Source organism: Danio rerio, chromosome 6, assembly GCF_052040795.2.
Source record: "Danio rerio strain M-AB ecotype USA chromosome 6, GRCz13ab, whole genome shotgun sequence".
In the NCBI taxonomy this organism is placed as follows: domain Eukaryota; kingdom Metazoa; phylum Chordata; class Actinopteri; order Cypriniformes; family Danionidae; genus Danio; species Danio rerio.
Window position 1 is genome coordinate 52451446 of NC_141026.1, and position 18990 is coordinate 52470435.

The 18990-nt window shown below is 36.3% G+C and overlaps 1 long non-coding RNA gene across 2 annotated transcripts in view; it reads right to left on the reverse strand.

Annotated features, from left to right (window-relative positions):
• The window catches only part of LOC147836502 (uncharacterized), a 117962-nt gene that overhangs the window by 86238 nt on the left and 12734 nt on the right, over positions 1 to 18990 (reverse strand). For both annotated transcript variants that reach the window (XR_015494241.1, XR_015494240.1), the window contains exon 2: positions 11471 to 11622. This is a non-coding gene — a long non-coding RNA (uncharacterized LOC147836502). The remainder of the gene's footprint in view (positions 1 to 11470; positions 11623 to 18990) is intronic.

The following is an 18990-nucleotide window of genomic DNA, read 5'->3' on the forward strand; positions in this document are numbered from 1 at the left end:
ACACCACACCAACAGAAGACACGAGCACACAATAAATGAAAACACTTACCGTGCACTCACACATGCAAACGGCATGTTCCAACCCGGCGCCAACTGAGACCAAAACCAACTAGACTGAGATGCTGAGAATGAAACAGCTCGCTGCAGACAAAACAAACACAAACACTAGGAACGAGTGTGCACATCTTGAGCACGTCCGGACCTCACACACCCAGGTCAAGCGGGAGCCAGGACGGCGCTCATTTTAAGACAAAGACAGGCAGGAAATATGAGTGCTCGAACTGAGAAAACTCAAGCAGAGCACAACATACTAGACAAGACAGGACTAGTGTTTGGACGAACCAAAACAAGAATTAACAAGACGTGGCAGAATCCTGACAGAAAAGCCATTTACACAGACGTAAGAATCAGGGAATAGAAGCTTTCGACAGCATTATACTGCCCCATAGCATTCATTTTACAGACGAAATGCAGCCAGAAGTAACTCTGGGTACATATTTCACAGTCTCCAGAAATGTAGACCAGGGTACATATCCACAATGAGCCTGTGTTGCCTAATGTCTATAGCAGTCAGATTTGCTGCAATGAGATGGCAGTATTGAGCTTCACTGAGCAACATAGAGCAAGAAAACAAAACCAGATTTGCAGAAACATTGTCTTTTCTTGATTGCATCTTCTGACATTACGTCCTGTTTTTTGGTTTGTTAGGTTGTCTTTGGTCTGTCTGTGTTGTGTTAATATGTCAGTCGAGCTGCACCAGAATTTGTTGAAGTGAATCGAGACGCATCTTTTCAGCGGATGGCAGTATTCACCATTATTCAAATGAACCAGACAAACAGAGCAATCGCAGCAGAGTTCATTTTAATCAAATCAAAGATGTCTAGCGTAAACACCAAATCTGCTGAGAAAAGACCTCAAATTTACATGCATGAAGATACAAACATGCTCTGATTTTTTTAAACCAAAATCTGTAATCAAATGCTTCAATGTGACATTTTACAAATAAAAACAATTATCTGGGCCATCAATTTATTAAGTAATATTAATTAATTTACATTAATTATAATTTACATTAAGTAAAACCTGACTGAATTTTTATTCAGTACAATTGAAGTTACAATGATTAGTCCTCCTGTGATTTTTTTTCTATTTTAAATATCTCCTAATAGATGTTTCAAGAGTTCACACTTAGCTGATGATTAATTATAAGCTACTGTGGCATGCCCTGAGCTCATAAGATCCTAAAGCCCGGGGCTCCCTCCCGTTACAAGGCAAGAGGGGAGTTTGACCTCAGGTAGATCTCGAGATCTCCCCCATCATGGTGGCTGAAAATTAGATAGTTGCTCTAAAAGAGATAAGTACTAGGTAAGGGCAAGACTATAGTGTTGATCTGGATTAGTCAATAAACTTAGGATGCTTTTTGATTGGTGGGAGGAAACCAGGAAAAGCTCGAGGAAACCCACGTGAGCATGGGGAGAATGTGGAAACTTCGCACAAAACGTCTGCTGGTTTGGTAAAGCCTGGAACCAGAGACGTTCTTGCTGTAAGGCAACAGTGCTAAGCACTGGGCCACCGTGTCACCCTAGGAAAGAGGAGGATTAGGGGTGGAAGGAAGGGTTCTTCAAATTGAAGATAGCTGTGATGCCTAACCCATATTTGTAGTAGCTTAGGAGTCTTCTGATTGGTGCATTAAGAATTGGATAATGCAGGTCCAGCCGCTAGCAATCCTAAGCACTTGATCCTCTTGAAATTAGTTTATAAATAAACTTCACTTAACAGAGCAAGGCATTTTTCACAGTAATTCCTATAATGTATAATAATTTGTTGTTCCGCAGAAAGTCTTATTGATTTTATCTCGGCTAGACAAAAAGCATTTTTTTAAATACCATTTTAAGATCAATACAATTAGCTCTTAAGCATGTTAGAACCATTGTTATACAATGACTTGTCTAAATAACCTAGTTAAGCCTTTAAATGTCACTTTAAGCTTAATACTAGTATCCTGAAAAATATTTAGTCGAATATTATTTACTGTCATCATGGCAAAGATAAAATAAATCAGTTAATTAGAAATGAGTTGCTAAAACTATTATGTTTAGAAATGTGTTGAAAAAGATCTCTTTGTTGAACAGAAATTGGGGGGAAATATGCAGAGGGGCTAATAACTCAGGAGGGGGAATAATTCTGATTACATATGGTCAAAAGCCTATGTTTAAGCTTTCATCTAAAATGCATGATCAATATTATTGTGGACCATCAACAAAGAATTCTTTATAATGTCATTTTATGATTCATTCACATGACTGAAGTAGTTAATTAAAAGTTCTCACAATCTTTAGTCCATATAGATTTCCATGTACAGTAGATTAATTAGTAGAATAAGTAATTAGCAAATGTGGTCCTCCTCCTCCTCTTAAAAAATAAATTGCAATAATTCCCAATAGGCAGGTTCTATCCACATACCTTTATGCAAATTGTGCCATATTACATAAAAGATGCTGGTAGGAAACACTAAGAAAGAAATTAAATGTGCATTAATGATAATACATTAAATATGTATTTTTAATGACTGCATAAAACTAAACAAAATGTACTCATTGATTATACAATAAATGTAGCTGATCTATTTCAATGTTTCAAAAAAAATTGGTCAAAACATGGCTGAAATAATGTTCATACTGCCTGATCCTTTGTGGCATAGAATCAACAAGGTACTGGAAATATTTCTCAGAGATTTTGGTTCATATTGACATGATAGCATCATGCAGTTGCTGCAGATTTGTCGACTGCAAATCTATGATGCCAATCTCCTGTCTCACCACATCCCAAAGTCTTTGGATTAAGAACTGGTGACTGTGGAGGCCATTTGAGTACAGTGTCTTGTTTAAGAAACCAGTCTGAGATGATTCACTCTTATGACATGGTGCGTTATCCTGCTGGAAGTAGCCATCAGAAGATGGGTACACTGTAGTCATAAAGGGATGGACATGGTGTGTAACAATACTCAGGTAGGCTGTGGCGTTGATATGATGCTCAGTTGGCACTAATGGGCCCAAAGCGTGTCAAGAAAATATCCCCCACACCATTACACCACCACCAGTTTGAACCATTGATACAAGGCAGGATGGGTCTATGCTTTCATGTTGTTGATGCCAAATTCGTGCCATCCAAATGTCGCAGCAGAAATCAAGATTCATCAGACCAGGCAATGTTTTTCCAATCTTCTATTGTCCAATTTTGTTGAGCCTGTGCAAATTGTTGCCTCGGTTTCTTGTTCTTAGCTGACAGGAGTGGCACCCGGTGTGGTCTTCTGCTGCTATAGCCCATCCATCTCAAGGTTGGATGTGTTGTGTGTTTAGAGATGCTTTTCTGCATACCTCGGTTGTAACGTGTGCTTTTTTGAATTACTGTTGCCATTCCATCAGCTGGAACCATTCTGGCCATTCTCCTCTGACCTCTGGGATCAACAAGGCATTTGTGCAAAAGAACTGCCACTCACTAGATGTTTTCTCTTTTTCAGACCATTCTCTTTAAATCCTAGAGATGGTTGTGCGTGAAAACCCCTGTAGATCAGCAGTTTCTGAAATACCCAGACCAGCCCGTCTGGCACCAACAACCATGCCACGTTCAAAGTCACTTAAATCGCCTTTCTTCCCCAATTCTGATGCTCAGTTTGCAGCAGATCTGAAACTGCAGCAGATCATCTTGACCATGTCTACAAACCAAAATACATTGAGCTGCTGCCATGTGATTGGCTGATTAGAAATTTGCTTTAATGAGCAGTTGAACCATTCATTTTAAAAAACAATGTAAAAAGCGACTAGTTAACAAAAAAGTAAGTAAACCCATTGCCTTAAGCAATAGGTTGACTTTTTTGTTAAAAATGAGTAAACCTGTCGTAACCTGTAACTGTTAAATTGATTTAACTTAATTTTTTAAATTTACTTGTAAATTAAAAAAATAATTTTTAATGTATTTATATAGATGTGTGTGAGTTTGTTTATTTATTTATATATATATATATATATATATATATATATATATATATATATATATATATATATATATATATATATATATATATATATATACACACATATATATATATATATATATATATATATATATATATATATATATATACATATATATATATATATATATATATATATATATATACACATATATATATATATATATATATATATATATATATATACATATATACATATATATATATATATATATATATATATACACATATATATATATATATATATATATATATATATATATATATATATATACACATATATATATATATATATATATATATATATACATATATATATATATATATATATATATATATACATATATATATATATATATATATATATACATATACATATACATATATATATATATATATATATATATATATATATATATATATATATATACATATACATATATATATATATATATATATATATATATATATATATATATATATATATATATATATATATATATATATATATATATACATGCATTCTGTATGGCCATACACCCAAAGCAGTTCACAATCATGAGGGCGGTCTCTCCACACCACCACCAGTGTGTAGCGTCCACTTGGAGGATGCGATGGCAGCCACAGGACAACAGCTTCAGTGTGCTCACCTCACACCAGATTGGTGGAGAGATGATGATAGAGCGAATTCGGTGGATGGGGATGATTGGGAGGCCATATAACAGGGTTGCATCCCTGAGGTTTTTACTGACCACAGAGAGTCGGGACCTGGGTTTATTGTCTCATCCGAAAGACGGCGCTTACCGACAGTATAGTGTCCCCATTCATAAGGAGGTTGAGCGCCCCCTGCTGGCCTCACTAACACCACTTCCAACAGTAACCTAGTTTTCCCAAGTGGTCACCCATCTAGGTACTGACCAGGCTCAGCCCTGCTTGTCTTCAGTGAGTATCTTTGGCTGCAGGGTGATATGGCTGTGGGCTAAATAGTTAATTTACTTAATTATGAGGCAATGGATTTACTCAATCTTTTTGAAAGTCAACTAAGAAGATTTTACAGTGACTTTAGCTGCAAAAACTAGCAAAACAATTAAAGAAAATGAAGTGAAAATTGAATATGTAAATCATCATTTACAAAACTCCAATTCTTTCTTTATAGTAGCCCAATAATGAAAAAAAATTGATCAATTCCACCACAGTCCAAAGACATGCACTATAGGTGAATTGGATACACAAAATTGGCTTTAATGTATGTGTGTGTGTTTGTGCGAATGAGTGTGTATGGGTGTTTCCTAGTACTGGGTTGCAGACGGAGCAGCATCCGCTGCATAAAACATATGCTGGAATAGTTAGCGGTTTACTCCACTGTGGTGACCTTTTCTAATAGAGACTAAGCAAAAAGAAAATTGAATGATTGAAGAGAGTTTAGATTAGTATTTTAATTGTTGGCTTCAGCAGGTTTTACAACATGTGTCTCAAACCATGAGCCTGATAATCAATGCTGTAGCTGTGAAGTTTTGACAACAAAATACAACAATAAAAAGAAATGAAAAGCAAAAACACGATCGCCATTATTCATGCAAGCCCTCACTCAATGTGTTCATTATGCCATATTCAGTTATTTGCAGTGATAAAAGAACATGGGACATGCAAACACCAAACTATCCCGAACGAAAAACAAATGAGTTGAAATTACCACTTAGAGTTGTTTCCTCAAACCTTTTTATCCATAAAAGCGAGCTGTCTGGAGAGTTATTGGGCCTGGAGTCACAAATGGATAGCTTTTGAAGTGCAAAGGATGCTGAAACATCAGACGCTTATTTCTTTATTTATTTATTTGCTGTATTTGGTTGCAGATTGCCGTATATTTTCAGTAGCTCTTATTTTGTCTTTATTAGAGCCAAAAAACATTCAGATTAGAGTAGGGTTTGCTTGAAAGAGCTATTGTTGTCTAGTGAAACTGAACCACCGCTATGCAATATCAATGTCTTTTTGTGTGATTGTTACCGCTGTTTGTGTAGACGTGGAAAAGAAGCTAAAAGAATATTCATTCGGTTTTTTTCCTTCCCTTTAAAAATGAGTTCAGACGATCATATGATACAAAAACTGGGCAGTGTTTACATTTTAAGGAGTGGTAGAAAAATCTGATCAAATGTTACACTGTTATTACCTGAATACAATGTGTTTCCACTTTATCCATGTCATCTAAATTATTAATGGCAAGCAAATGGATGTGAATAAGTTTTCATTTAATATATTAATTGTAATTAGACTTTCAGTTTGATTTTTTTATTGGCTAGTTTTCTTATTTTGCAACATCATCTGACAAAACACACACACACACAGTCATACCCAGCAAACATACATTTCCCTGATTGTCAAGAAAGTTTTTTTAATGCGTACATCAGCTAAAAGTCTACTTTCTCACCTTTTTACAACTTAGCTCTCAGAAGAGATGGCTTTAAAGCACACAGTTATGGACTAAAAGCACATTTCTGAGGCTGTGTAAATAATCTAATGATACACTTAGAACTACAAAAAAAACACATTTGGGGCACCCAGCCCACCTCCGACAATATTGTTTTTGTTCCACCTGAAAGGGCTGGAAATAAAATTGAAGCTATTACCTTCAAACGGTTTTGGCACTGGATTCTTGCACGATCATCATAACTTCTCTTTCAAGCCATTTTCAGGCCACTTTGGTTATTGCACTAAAAGCACAATGAATGAAGTCTATTGTGTGAACACAAAATCAGGAGCCATTGTGCTTTGATTTTGTGTTCGTGTGTGTGTGTGTGTGTGTGTGTGGGGGGGGGGGGTTTAAGTGTTGTACTCTTTTTTTTCCTTTTTTTTTTCACATAATAGCACAGGCGTTTCAGCCACGATTAAGGTTGTCAGATTTCTCTGATTGTATGTTGTTAATTATTCTTTTAGTTGATAAGGTGTTTATGTTGCCATCATAATATAGAGACAGTTACAGTTTTTTTTTTTTTTTATGCAGTATCACAAAGTTTTCCCAAAAAAGCAGACCTGTGATAAGCTTTTGGGCCACAATCCACAATATATTAATCACTGAGACTAAAATAAATTAAGTTAATATATGGATGCACATGTGTCTGAGGTTTGTTAACGTGACATAGCATTTTCACTGTCACACATAACAAAAATAAATATAATAAGATTATTTTAATTAATTAAAATGCAGCAAAATGGTTAAATAATAATTGTCTTGCCTAAACCTCTGGTTATAAAAACTGCTCTTTTATTAAATTTTATATTTGAGTCAAAACTAAAATCATTCTATGGGATGATCATTATGATGATGATGATGATCATTAAGTGGCTATTTTAGTAAATGGCACACTTTTTTTCATCCCTAGTGTACTGAGACCTCGCTTATTGTCTTCTGTCCTCTAGTGGACATTGCGTTTTCATTAATTTTCTTTACATTTTTTGAGCTACTCTGTCATGTGCTGTTATACTGTTCAGAGGACATCCTGGGCTTCCTAGTGATATGTCATTTGGTTGGCTGCCAGATGGGAACCACTTCTTACACTGCATCCAAAATGGCCGACATACAAAATAACACATTTTATAGGAAGGAGAGAGGCATAAAATTTAGCTTTTTAAATATTTTTTACCGTTATTATTACATATATATTTGCTTATTAAAGTGTCAGGAACAATACATTTAGCTTTCAAAGCTGTTAACTTGTTTGTGTTTCAAAATATCATCCTTTTTTAAATGTCCACTATAGTGGACACCAGGACTATCTTAATGTAATTAATGACTGCATGTTGTAGGAGGCAGAACTGAAGCAGAGAGGATTCTTTATAAGATAGTTGAGGGAAACTCTGATTTAGAGTCTGACAATCAGACATAAGAGAATTAGAGACAATTAAAGAATGACAATCAGTTTTAAATCGCTTTTGTGTTAAATTTGTTTTGGATTAACAACACTTCTTTTTTTATTTATTTTTTTGTCCTGAGTGCAGCTTTTTTTCAGACTGAACTGTTTCAGGAATTTCAATAAAAAAAGAAAAAAATGGATTTAGTTGTTTTTGTTACATTAATATTGGATAAATATCCCTTTACAGCCATATCCTGTACAGTTTTGTTGTCTGAGTTTGGCGGTCGTTTTGAACTAAAATGGTCCTGTGGTCCACTACAGTGGACATGCTGTAAAATTAAAAATAAAAATAACATGTAAAAACTCTAAATTGTAGAATTTTTTAACCCAAAGTATGTAGGAAATCACAGAAAAAAAAAGAAAAGAATAAGGCAAGTCAATATGGTTGGTATTGTTATGACGGGGGATGACACACACAACTGGAGGTAAGATCCACAATGCAGGTTTATTCTTTGTCAGGCAAGCAATGGTCAAAATAGGGGCAAATGGGTATATACAGGTAATCCAGAACCATAAATAGTAACAGGCAAGAGGTCGTGAGGCAGGCGGCAGACTAGGACAAACGGCTAACAAGGCTAAGGTCTAAACACAGGTATAAACAAGACAAGAAATATGCTATTGCTATTGTAATGTCACTATACAGCTAACAAGACTCGGCAAACTGAAAGGGTGAATGTGTGGCTTAAGTAGTGAGTGCAATCAGTTTCTGACAATCCTCAGGTGGTGCGAATGTAATCAGTCTAGATGAGTAAGCATGTGTGTCTGGGCGAAGTGCATGTATGAATATGTAGTCCATCAAAGGCGGAAGTGTAGTCCATGGTTGTTGTGAGTGAGAACCAGCGATCTAGTGGAATACGATCGCTGGTAATCGTGACAGGTATAATGATGGTTTGTGCTAAAGACAATCAAACAAAAAAATAGCTTAAGGGACTAATAGTTTTGTCCTTAATATTGTGTTTAAATTAAAAACTGCTTTTATTCCAGCCGAAATAAAGCAAATAAGACTTTTGCCAGAAGAAAAAATATTATCAGACAAACTAGGAAATTTCCTTTCTCTGTTAAACATAATTTAGGAAATATTTAAAAAAGAAAAAAATTCAAAGGGTGCTATCAGACTTTTTACAGACTATTTTTCAACCACCTGTATGCAAATAAAATGTGAACGTGACAGTTTGTGTGTGGTTTATTAATAAAAAACCATATAAGATCTCACAATTACCCTACCTAACATGGCTTTGACTTACTGTGAAACCCACTGAATCACTGCGCTGGCTGTAAGTGATTTGACTGAAGAGGCAATGGCCTTTACCCGTTTTACTGGGAAAATACATTCATTCAGTCCATGAACCGACACTGGAAAGTAACACTCGCTTGGCATTGAAGTCAGGTTTGCTGGTTCCCTTTTTTCAGACATTTATAAAGAGACGTTTCTCCCTTGCAGTGTACGAGGAGAGCTCTGATCTGCCTCTTCTTCATAAATAATTAACATACGAGTGTTTAATGCTTTAAGCACAAAGAAATCAATGAGACATTAGTCTTTTTAATCTTTAAGTAAAATGGCTTGTATCTTAAACTTAAGAGGATAATTATCAGAGGAGCTGACAGACACATTCCTGTTTGATGAGTGATATGAATGCATTTTTCATATTCTGGTCTTGCATAATTTAGTCCTTCATGTTTTTTTGTTCTCATGAGCAGCTATACATACTGCAATTCATAGCAGCCATTGCTATGGCTTAGGATAACTATATTAATAAATGTTTTATAAAATGAATAAAATATTGTTGCATAAATATGAAGAGTGTCGGTTTAATTATTTTAAGCAGTGATGGGAATAACGGTGCTATAAATATACTACTAGTTTAGATACTGTAGTTACTTTTTTCAGTAATGAGTAATGAAATGAATTTATGTTTTCCCTGTTACAACGTCGTTACCCGTACTGACAATAAAATGCACATTTCTATAGACCTTTTTCATGGCTGCTGCATGGTGGGGGCCATAGCGACCAGTGTCTTCCGGTAGAATGCTAAAAACTTCCGTTTACAGCGTTTACAACTGGTAATTTGCGCTCCGAAAATGGGTTTCAATAGCATTTTTAATATATTACAGAGTGTTTTTGTGACACACAACTTAGATATGTGTCTGTTAAAGCCATTTTAATCTGTCAGATGTGGTTCAAGCCCGTCAGTTATACGAGAAAAACATTCACCTAGTTCATGTGTCTGCCGTCGGAAATACAGTGTGTGTGTGTGTGTGTTCCCGGCCTTTCAGCTGTTAGCTCAGCGGCTCTTCAATACATACACACACACACGCACGCACGCACGCAATACTTCGCTGCATTATAGAGCAAACCATATTATTAGCATGAAACTTATGTAAGTCATGCAATTTACAAAAATGACCAATAAAAGTCCGTTACTGATCCTCTGCTGGCTGATTTGCTGTTCATTCTAATCGCGAGCCGTTTATGTTTCATTTCATGTGTTGTTTTTTCCACGGTTTGTGTTTTTCTGTAATTTCGAAATGACACACCTATATTTTCTGTTTCGTTGTAACAGTTATTAAATCAGTTTGTCAGTGGCACAGTACAGGCTACTTGTGTGTGTCAAACATTTTGGTGAATTACATTTGTTTGGGCTGGTTATATATTTGAAAGAAAGAGAAACTGTTGACTTTAGCGATGACGAGGCTTCATTTAAACTGCAGAAGATGTCGTCTGACAACAAGGGAAAAAACAAGGGTTAGGGGTTGAGTGAGCGACGTATCTGAGTTAGGGGGCGTGTGCGCGCGAGACGTACCCGAAGAGCGGTGGGAGTTGCGCGCGACGTACCTGAAGAACGGTGGGGGTGAGTTGCGCGCGACGTACCTGAAGAGCTAGGAGGGATGCGGTGGAGAGTATTTGCGGTGGTGTGCAACGTATTTAAGGACCGGGCAGGAGCCGCGCGATTTGCGGGAGATTATCATTCATTTACAGGCATCCGGGAGTGTATATGCATTTGAGGGATACTCCCGCAACTTCCGGGAGACCTGGGATGTCTGCAAAATATCGACTTATCGTGCAATACTTGGAGATGCAATATATATTTATAGATTCACAAATAACATTAAAGACATTTTACAATGACATTTACATTCTACCTCACCAGTGTCAACGTTTACAATCGGACATTGTGCTAATAGGACATTTAATATTAAATATAATAGGACATTTACCTTATTTAAATTGTACAGTCCAAATAACCTTAAGAATGAGAATAAGTAAAGCGTTTATGGCTATTTCCATTATTATACTGTTAAATAATCATTATATAATCAGTGGCATAAAATGATCTGAAAATGACAACAATATTGCTTATTACAACAATTTCTGTGACAATATGGCGCACAACAAAAACTCCTTAGAGTGACAGGCCAACCCCAAATGCTTTGTCATCTAAAGTGATTCACTGAAAACATTTGAAAATGTGTACAGGTGCATTGTATAATGTTCATATCCTCCAAAGTCCCAAAAAGACATATAACTGACCTTATGCTGATGTCATACAAATGAACATTTGATGTCCAGTTTACAACGGAGCAGGCTGAACCAAATCAAAATTCCTGGCGCTGATGTGGGTGTCAGTTGTTACTGGAGTTGAGATGAATTATGGTGGGATGTGCTGGGCCTGCTCCGGGCACCTGAAATTAAATCAAACTGATTGGGCAAAGACACAGCGACAACTCCCTATACACACACTGAAACCACACCTGAACCACTGGCACAGGCCATTTTAGATTTACAGCTGGACAAAATCTACCCAGAAGCAGCTTTATGTGCTAAATAAGATGATCTGTATTATCGCTAACACAAAAATCTCATATTAAACTCATATGTGACCCTGGATTTGAACTTGACATTTATATTATATTTATTGTTGAGCAATTTATATCATATCAAAGTGGAATACATGTGTTCTCCATTGATGTATGGTTTCTTAGGACTAAACAAGATCACTATGATAACATGATATTGTTGCTTTCAGTGATTTCCTGAAGATAAATGCCAAAAAAATAACAAATCTGGAATGACTACAGCAGTCGCCATCGTCTGATCTCTTATGAAGCAAGAAATGGCGATGATGACACATGATGACGTGTGCAGGTGCTGTAGTGCTGTCCCAATTCTTAGGTGTAAATTTGAAAGCCCTTCCCCTTAAACCTCGATTGTAAGGGCCAAGGGGAAGGGGTAAGGGTACTAAAATAGAATTGGAATTGGCCGTCAGGAAGTCTCTGATGTCTCTAGAGACATTTTAGCTCAAAATACCCCACAAACATTGTTTTAACTATTTGAAACAGCCCCTTTTAGGCTTTAATCCTGGTGACTTTTCATTCTGATGACTGTCGCTTTAAATTCAAATGACATTGTGCTCTTTACAAAAAACGGCAGAGCTACAAATCCCTATGTGTCAGCCTAGTGGCAGATTCAAAAACAAGACTAACATCCTATGCTAATGTGTGAGAGATTGTCACCAGAATTTATACTGACTGCACCAGAAATATAAGCACTAATTCCCAGAATACATACTGAAAGAAAGAGAAAGTGAAAGTAAAGAGGCAAATGGAGGAGGCTCATTCTTTATCCTTGTGCTGCAGATGGTTTGTTTAACTGTTTTCTCACTAGTGAAGCATTCAGTTTTTCCTCTTACAAAATGCACCATGTAAATAGCAAATGCACCATGGCACGACGCAACTTTCTCTTAAAGGAAATGGGAGATGAGACTCCGATTGGTTTATTCTCAAAACACACCCAGATGTAATTAAGGGAATAAGCACAACCCTGTTAGACCATGCCCTTTTGCCTATTGCAAAAATATACCCATTCAACATAAGACTAAGCTAATCTAAGTTAGTCAGACTAATTATAAAAAATATACAAGTAATCAAACCAAATAAATACATCAACTTTGAAAAGCTAGCGTCACTAAAACAATCTGATTCTAAGCTATGTAATACAGTACACCAAAGATTACTGTTATTATTTCTCCCAAGGATTTTTTTTTTTTTTTTTTGTGAAACAGATTGAATAAATCTGTGAGAAGCCTTAAAGTCTCCCGAGCTCTTGAAGTACAACCTCTGAGCAAGAAAGTCTTCCTCTGGGTTTGTACGAACCTACAGAGTGCACTTGTGTAACAAATAATGTTGCATAACTGGACGCCTTTTTTTTAACTGTATACAGGAAGACATGCACCTCAAAAGAGGCTCTGGCAGATGATGGATAAAATGAAAGACCTAAAGGAAAAAGCACACCGCTGAGTCTTTCTGACTTCCACATCTGATCTGCAGCACAGGTGACTTGAAAGCGAACAGACGATCAGACAGTCAGTCCTGAATGCTGATTGGCTGATACTGCATTCCAACCATGCAGTACACTTCATTTATTGTAAATCGCTTTTCATAGTTAATACAACCTGTAAATAATGTCAGTACATCCATCTGTAAATATTATCCATAGTTTCTCTATAATTGCACTCTATAACTTATACCTATATCCTGCACTTAAAACTAAACTGCATTTCGTTGCCTTGTACTTGTACATGTACTCACACTGTTTCAATTCACTATAACCTTCTATGTTAAGCTGCTTTGACGCGAGCTACATTGTAAAAGCGATATAGAAAAGGAATTGAATTGAATAATGACAATAAAGTTAAATCTAATCCTCTCTGATTAGGGATTATTACAGGCTCCTTTGTTTGTTGATTACTGATTTAACATAAAATCCAGAATTTACTTTAAAAACAGCACCAAAGTCAGGGTTACTCTAGGGCACTTAAAATAAAAGCAAACGGAGCCAATATTGAGGCACTTTGAAGCATTTATACTATTTCTTCAGTTAAAGCATCTGTATTATTTAGTGTTTATTTCACTTTTAAAAAGTCATTCTAGGGTTTACGGTGTTGTGTTGTCATGGTAACAGAGTAAAATTACGGTCAAAATGGCTTTGCACAGGAAAAGCTAGTAAGCACTACAATCGTGTTATTATGCATATTGTTTGTATCCTCTGGTTATATTATTGAAATGGAGAATTTTTAAAGTCAGCAAATGAACATTCACCATATCATTTTTAAAAATGGCGATAATTGATCAGATTGATGAATCAATCATGCAAATATTTCATTTTGTAATTCATAATTTTCATTAAAATGTCAAAAACTGGAATCATTTGAATAATTTGACTATGTTAAAAAAGTTGAAGAAAAAAACAACTATATATATATATACACACACACACACACACACACACACACACACACACAGTGTTTGTTTTTGTGAAAAGTGGGGACATTACATAGGTTTACATTCATTTTATACTGTCCAAACCATATATTGTATTGCCCTCACCCCACCCCACCCCTAAACCCAACCATCACAGGAGACTGTGTGCAGCTTTACTCTCTGATTAAACTCAATTAAACCCAATTCTGTGGGATTTATAAACATTTTGAGAAATGAGGACGTCACCAATATACTCATATTTCACCTCCTTTTTGTAATACCTGTGTCATACCCATGTAATTATTCAGATTTGTGTCCTGATATGTCACAAAAACACGTGTTCACACACACACACACACACACACACAAACACATATATACACATACACGCATATATATATTTATTCCAGTAAACGACTCACTGATTCAAAAGAACCAGTCAGAGAGAATTTCCAGTAAATGACTCAATTAATTAAAATACCCAGTCAGAGAGAGTCTCCAGTAAATGAATTACTGATTCAAAAGATCCAGTCAGAGAGAGTCTGCTGTAAATGAATTCCTGAAACAAAAGATCCATTCAGAGAGAGTCTACAGCAAACAAAATATTGGGAGTATCCAATATAGGACTCGCTAAATTAAAAATTTGGCTAAGAATAGTCAAAAACAGGAGATCCTATTAGCAAGTTGAGGTTACTTATAATGAAATTTAGGATTTATTAATGTAAATGAAGTTTATATTTAGGTCACAACTGTTGTTTATGATTTACATGAGAACAGCAGGTGCGAAAGGCAATCACGAGAGAAATTTGAGATCTTAAAAGCTTACACACCGGCCTCTGGTGGATTCGGGAAAAACAAAAAAAAGGTAAAAAACGTAGCTCGTATTTCACAATCTCCAGAAAAGTATATAGGGGTACATTTGCAGAATGAGCCTAGGTTGGTCTTTTTAATATAAATAACATGTTTAAATGTGTCACAATGTCGTGGCTTCATGATTTCATGCTTTTTTATACTAAGATACATGTCAGATTTATTTATTTATTTTTTACTTGTTTGTAAAAAAATATCATTAATCATTATGGTTATCAGTTCATGAGAAGTTTTGTAAATTAATTTAGTAAAAAAAAAAAAAGATAAAAATTATTAATAAATATTAAATAATACACATTTAATAAAGAAAAAAAATAAGCAATGAAGAAAATTTAAGCATGTTAAAAAAGTACTTCAATATTTTGATTCAAATTTCATTCATTCATTTTCCTTCAGCTTAGTCCCTTTATTCATCAGAGGTTGCCACAGCGGAATGAACCGCCAACTCATCAAGCAAATATTTCACACAGTGGATACCCTTCCAGCTGCAACCCAGGACTGGGAGACATTCATACAATCTCATTCACACACATACACTACGGCCAATTTATGCAAATTCCACACAGAAATGTCAACCGGCCCAGCTGGGACTCAAACCCGCAACCTTCTTGCTGTGAGGCAAGAGTGTAGAATTGGCATGAACAGAGGGGACATGTCCCCACCAATATCCAGCAATTACTGAAATGTCCCTTCCAATAATTTCATTTTTGACTTCAAAATAAAGTAATGCTCCGTCAACTCTAAACCTACACATGCACTGAGTCAAGTTTGCTACTAGTTCAATAAAATACTATTAACCAAGGCAGTGCAAATAATTAAAACTGAGTTTCGATGTAGGTCACCATGATTATAAAAAACAATTATCAGGATAAAAATGTTAAACTGCGTCACACACCTCTCTAAATTTCCCTACATTCATACCTCCTCAAGGCCCGGCTGCAGTAAAATCATGTAAATTGACTTTTGCAGCATGGGACGGAACAGTTATTTGTATTATTAAGTGTTTATTTTATATTCTTAAGTACTTTATTCATGTTTTTAAAAGCCTGAAACAGAATTTGTGCTGTTCAGTGCATGCGCTATAGCAGGGGTGGCCAACCCTGTTCCTGGAGAGCCACCTTCCTGCAGATTTCAGTTGCTACCCATATCAAACACACCTGAACCAATTAATTAGGACCTGAACACCACGTGATAATTACAGGCAGGTGTGTTTGATATGGGTAGCAACTGAAATCTGCAGGAAGGTGGCTCTCCGGGAACAGGGTTGGCCACCGCTACACTATAGGGATGCATGTCCCCACTAATGTCAAGAGCGAATCTACGCTCTAGCTGTGAGTTGAGAGTGCTAACCCCTGAGTCACCGTGTCACCGTATTTAAATTAACATCACAATAAAATAAAACTAATCCATTCCTTCAGTTTCATTATAGCTTCATGTCCAAGGATTAACCTTGTTCACTTGCATCTTTTTATGACGGAAAAGTGAAATTATTTTCCCTCTAATTACACCATAAATGCTGTCAGTTGAGCTTATTGTGTCTTAAACCCTGAACATTCCTTTAATTACAACAATACTACTGCTTTGGCACCCCGGCATGTATTCTGCATATTAAAAAGAGTAAATTCTGCGTGGCATCTCAAGGCATTCCTCCTCTCGCTTCTCTCGCAGCTTATTTGGAAAAACCCAAATATGTAAAAAAGAAAAGCACTGGCCTGTGGTTATTTAGAAAACACACAGCCCAGCCATGCAACATTGTGGCAGTCTTCGTTCAAGCTCAATTTAGCCGCCTAAGGTGTTGATAACCTCAGTTGCTCGCTGTCTGCTCAAGCCGGATCTCAGCCCGGGGAGAGACGGGCATCAGTGAAGCGGCTGTCGTTAATCACTGTTGACATCCGCAGGCGGGGCGTCCTGCTGCCCGCACAGAGGACGGAGAGAGAGCGGCACACCGGCTGACACCAGGAGACAGGTGCGCCGTTGAGAGTCCCAGCGACAGGAGACCCACCGCTTAATGGAGACCAGCATTCATGCAACACTTCACTTCCTCCGCCACGCAATAATCAGAGAGGAAGAAAATGAGAATGCGTTGGAGAACTCTCATGGATTTACTTGCCAACGTTTGTTACGACAAGCCAGAAGCCTCCCTCGGTGAACGCACCAGGGCCACTCCATCACATGCTGCCACCAGCTCTCACTCACACCGATAATAAGCCTTCATATTGGTAAACCAACAGCCCTGCAGCCACTGTCTCATGTATGCATATCAGCCATACCAGATCACTGGAGGAAAAGCAACTGTGTTTGTGGATTTACCTTTGGTGACACTAGGCTGATTGATTCTGGAGTGGTTAAAATACATGCCCACAGTTAAAGTCTAATTGTTCACCCTCCTGTTATTTTCTTTTCTTTTTTAAATATTTCCTAAATGATGACTAACAGAGCAAGGAATTTTTCCACAGTATTTCCTATAATATTTTTTCTTCTTGAAAAACTCTTCGCTGTTTTATTTCAGCAAGAATAAAAGCAGCTTTTAATTTTTTTAAAAACATTTTAAGGTCATTATTATTAGCCCCCTTAAGCAATATTTTGTTGATTGTCTACACTCCCTGACAAAAGTCTTGTCGTCAATTTCAGTTGTAAGAGCAACAAACAATATTCTTCTATTTGATCGTTTGGAAAAGTGCTCCGGGATTGGCCAGCCCAGTTACCAGATATGAATATTATTGAGCACGTCTGGGGGAAGATGAAGGAGGAGGCATTGAAGATGAGTCCAAAGAGTCTTGATGAACTCCTGCAAGAAGTGACTGAAGTCCTGCAAGAACAATTTTTTTGCCATTCCAGATGACTTTATTAAGAAGTTGTTTGAGTCATTGCAGAGATGTATGGATGCAGTCCTCCAGGCTCATGGGAGTCATACACAATAAGTTTTTTTTCACTGCACTATGGCTTCATATTCTATACTGTACATTATTTCTGTTAAGTGACAAGACTTTTGTCTAAGCGTAGTCAGACCTTACTGTCCTAATTAATCAATTAATAATCAAGGCATGATCATATTTTGTTATGGTAAAATAAGCGTAATCTAGAGGCCTTTGCCTTTCATATTAGCCACATCTGATAACAAATGGTCAAACAGAAGTCAAGTTATTATTTTGTTGTTCCTAAAACCTGGATATGCAACAAGATATTTGTCAGGTAGTGTACAGAACAAACCATCGTTATACAATGACTTACCTAATTACCCTAGCCTGCCTAGTTGACCTAATTAAGTTAAGCCTTTAAAAGTCACTTTAAGCTGTATAGAAGTGTCTTGAAAAAGATAGTTAAATATTCTATGTATGTACTGTCATCACGGCAAAGATTAAAGAAATCAGTTATTAAAACTATTAAGTTTAGAAATGTGTACAGTACTCGGTGGTGTAGTGGTTAGTGCGTCGACACATGCACCCTGGTTGAGCATGTAGGAAAAGCCAAAAATATTGATTTCAAAATTATAATTTTTTTATTTATGGCAAAAATCATTAAAAAACTAAGCAAAGATCATGTTCCAGGAAGACATTTCCTACATTTCCTAATGTAAAAATCAATTTGAACTTAATCTTGGCAACTTTAAAGACAGTTTTCTAAATATTAATATGTTTTGTAAATGCTCAGACGGATTCCAGATTGTCAAGTTGCATCTCTGTCTAATATTGTTCTGTCCTAACAAACCATATGTCAATGTACAGCTTATCTTGTTAGCTGACAGAAGATGGATAAATTTCAATTTCAGAAAATTGACCCTTCTATGGTCCATGGTAATATATTGCAATGTTTTTTTTTCCTGACATTTTGTCTGGCCGAGACTTCTAAATCTCCTTTAAACGTCTTGGAATCAGCTTTTGCTTTCGACAGTCATCATTAACTGTTTGCACTTTTGCATTA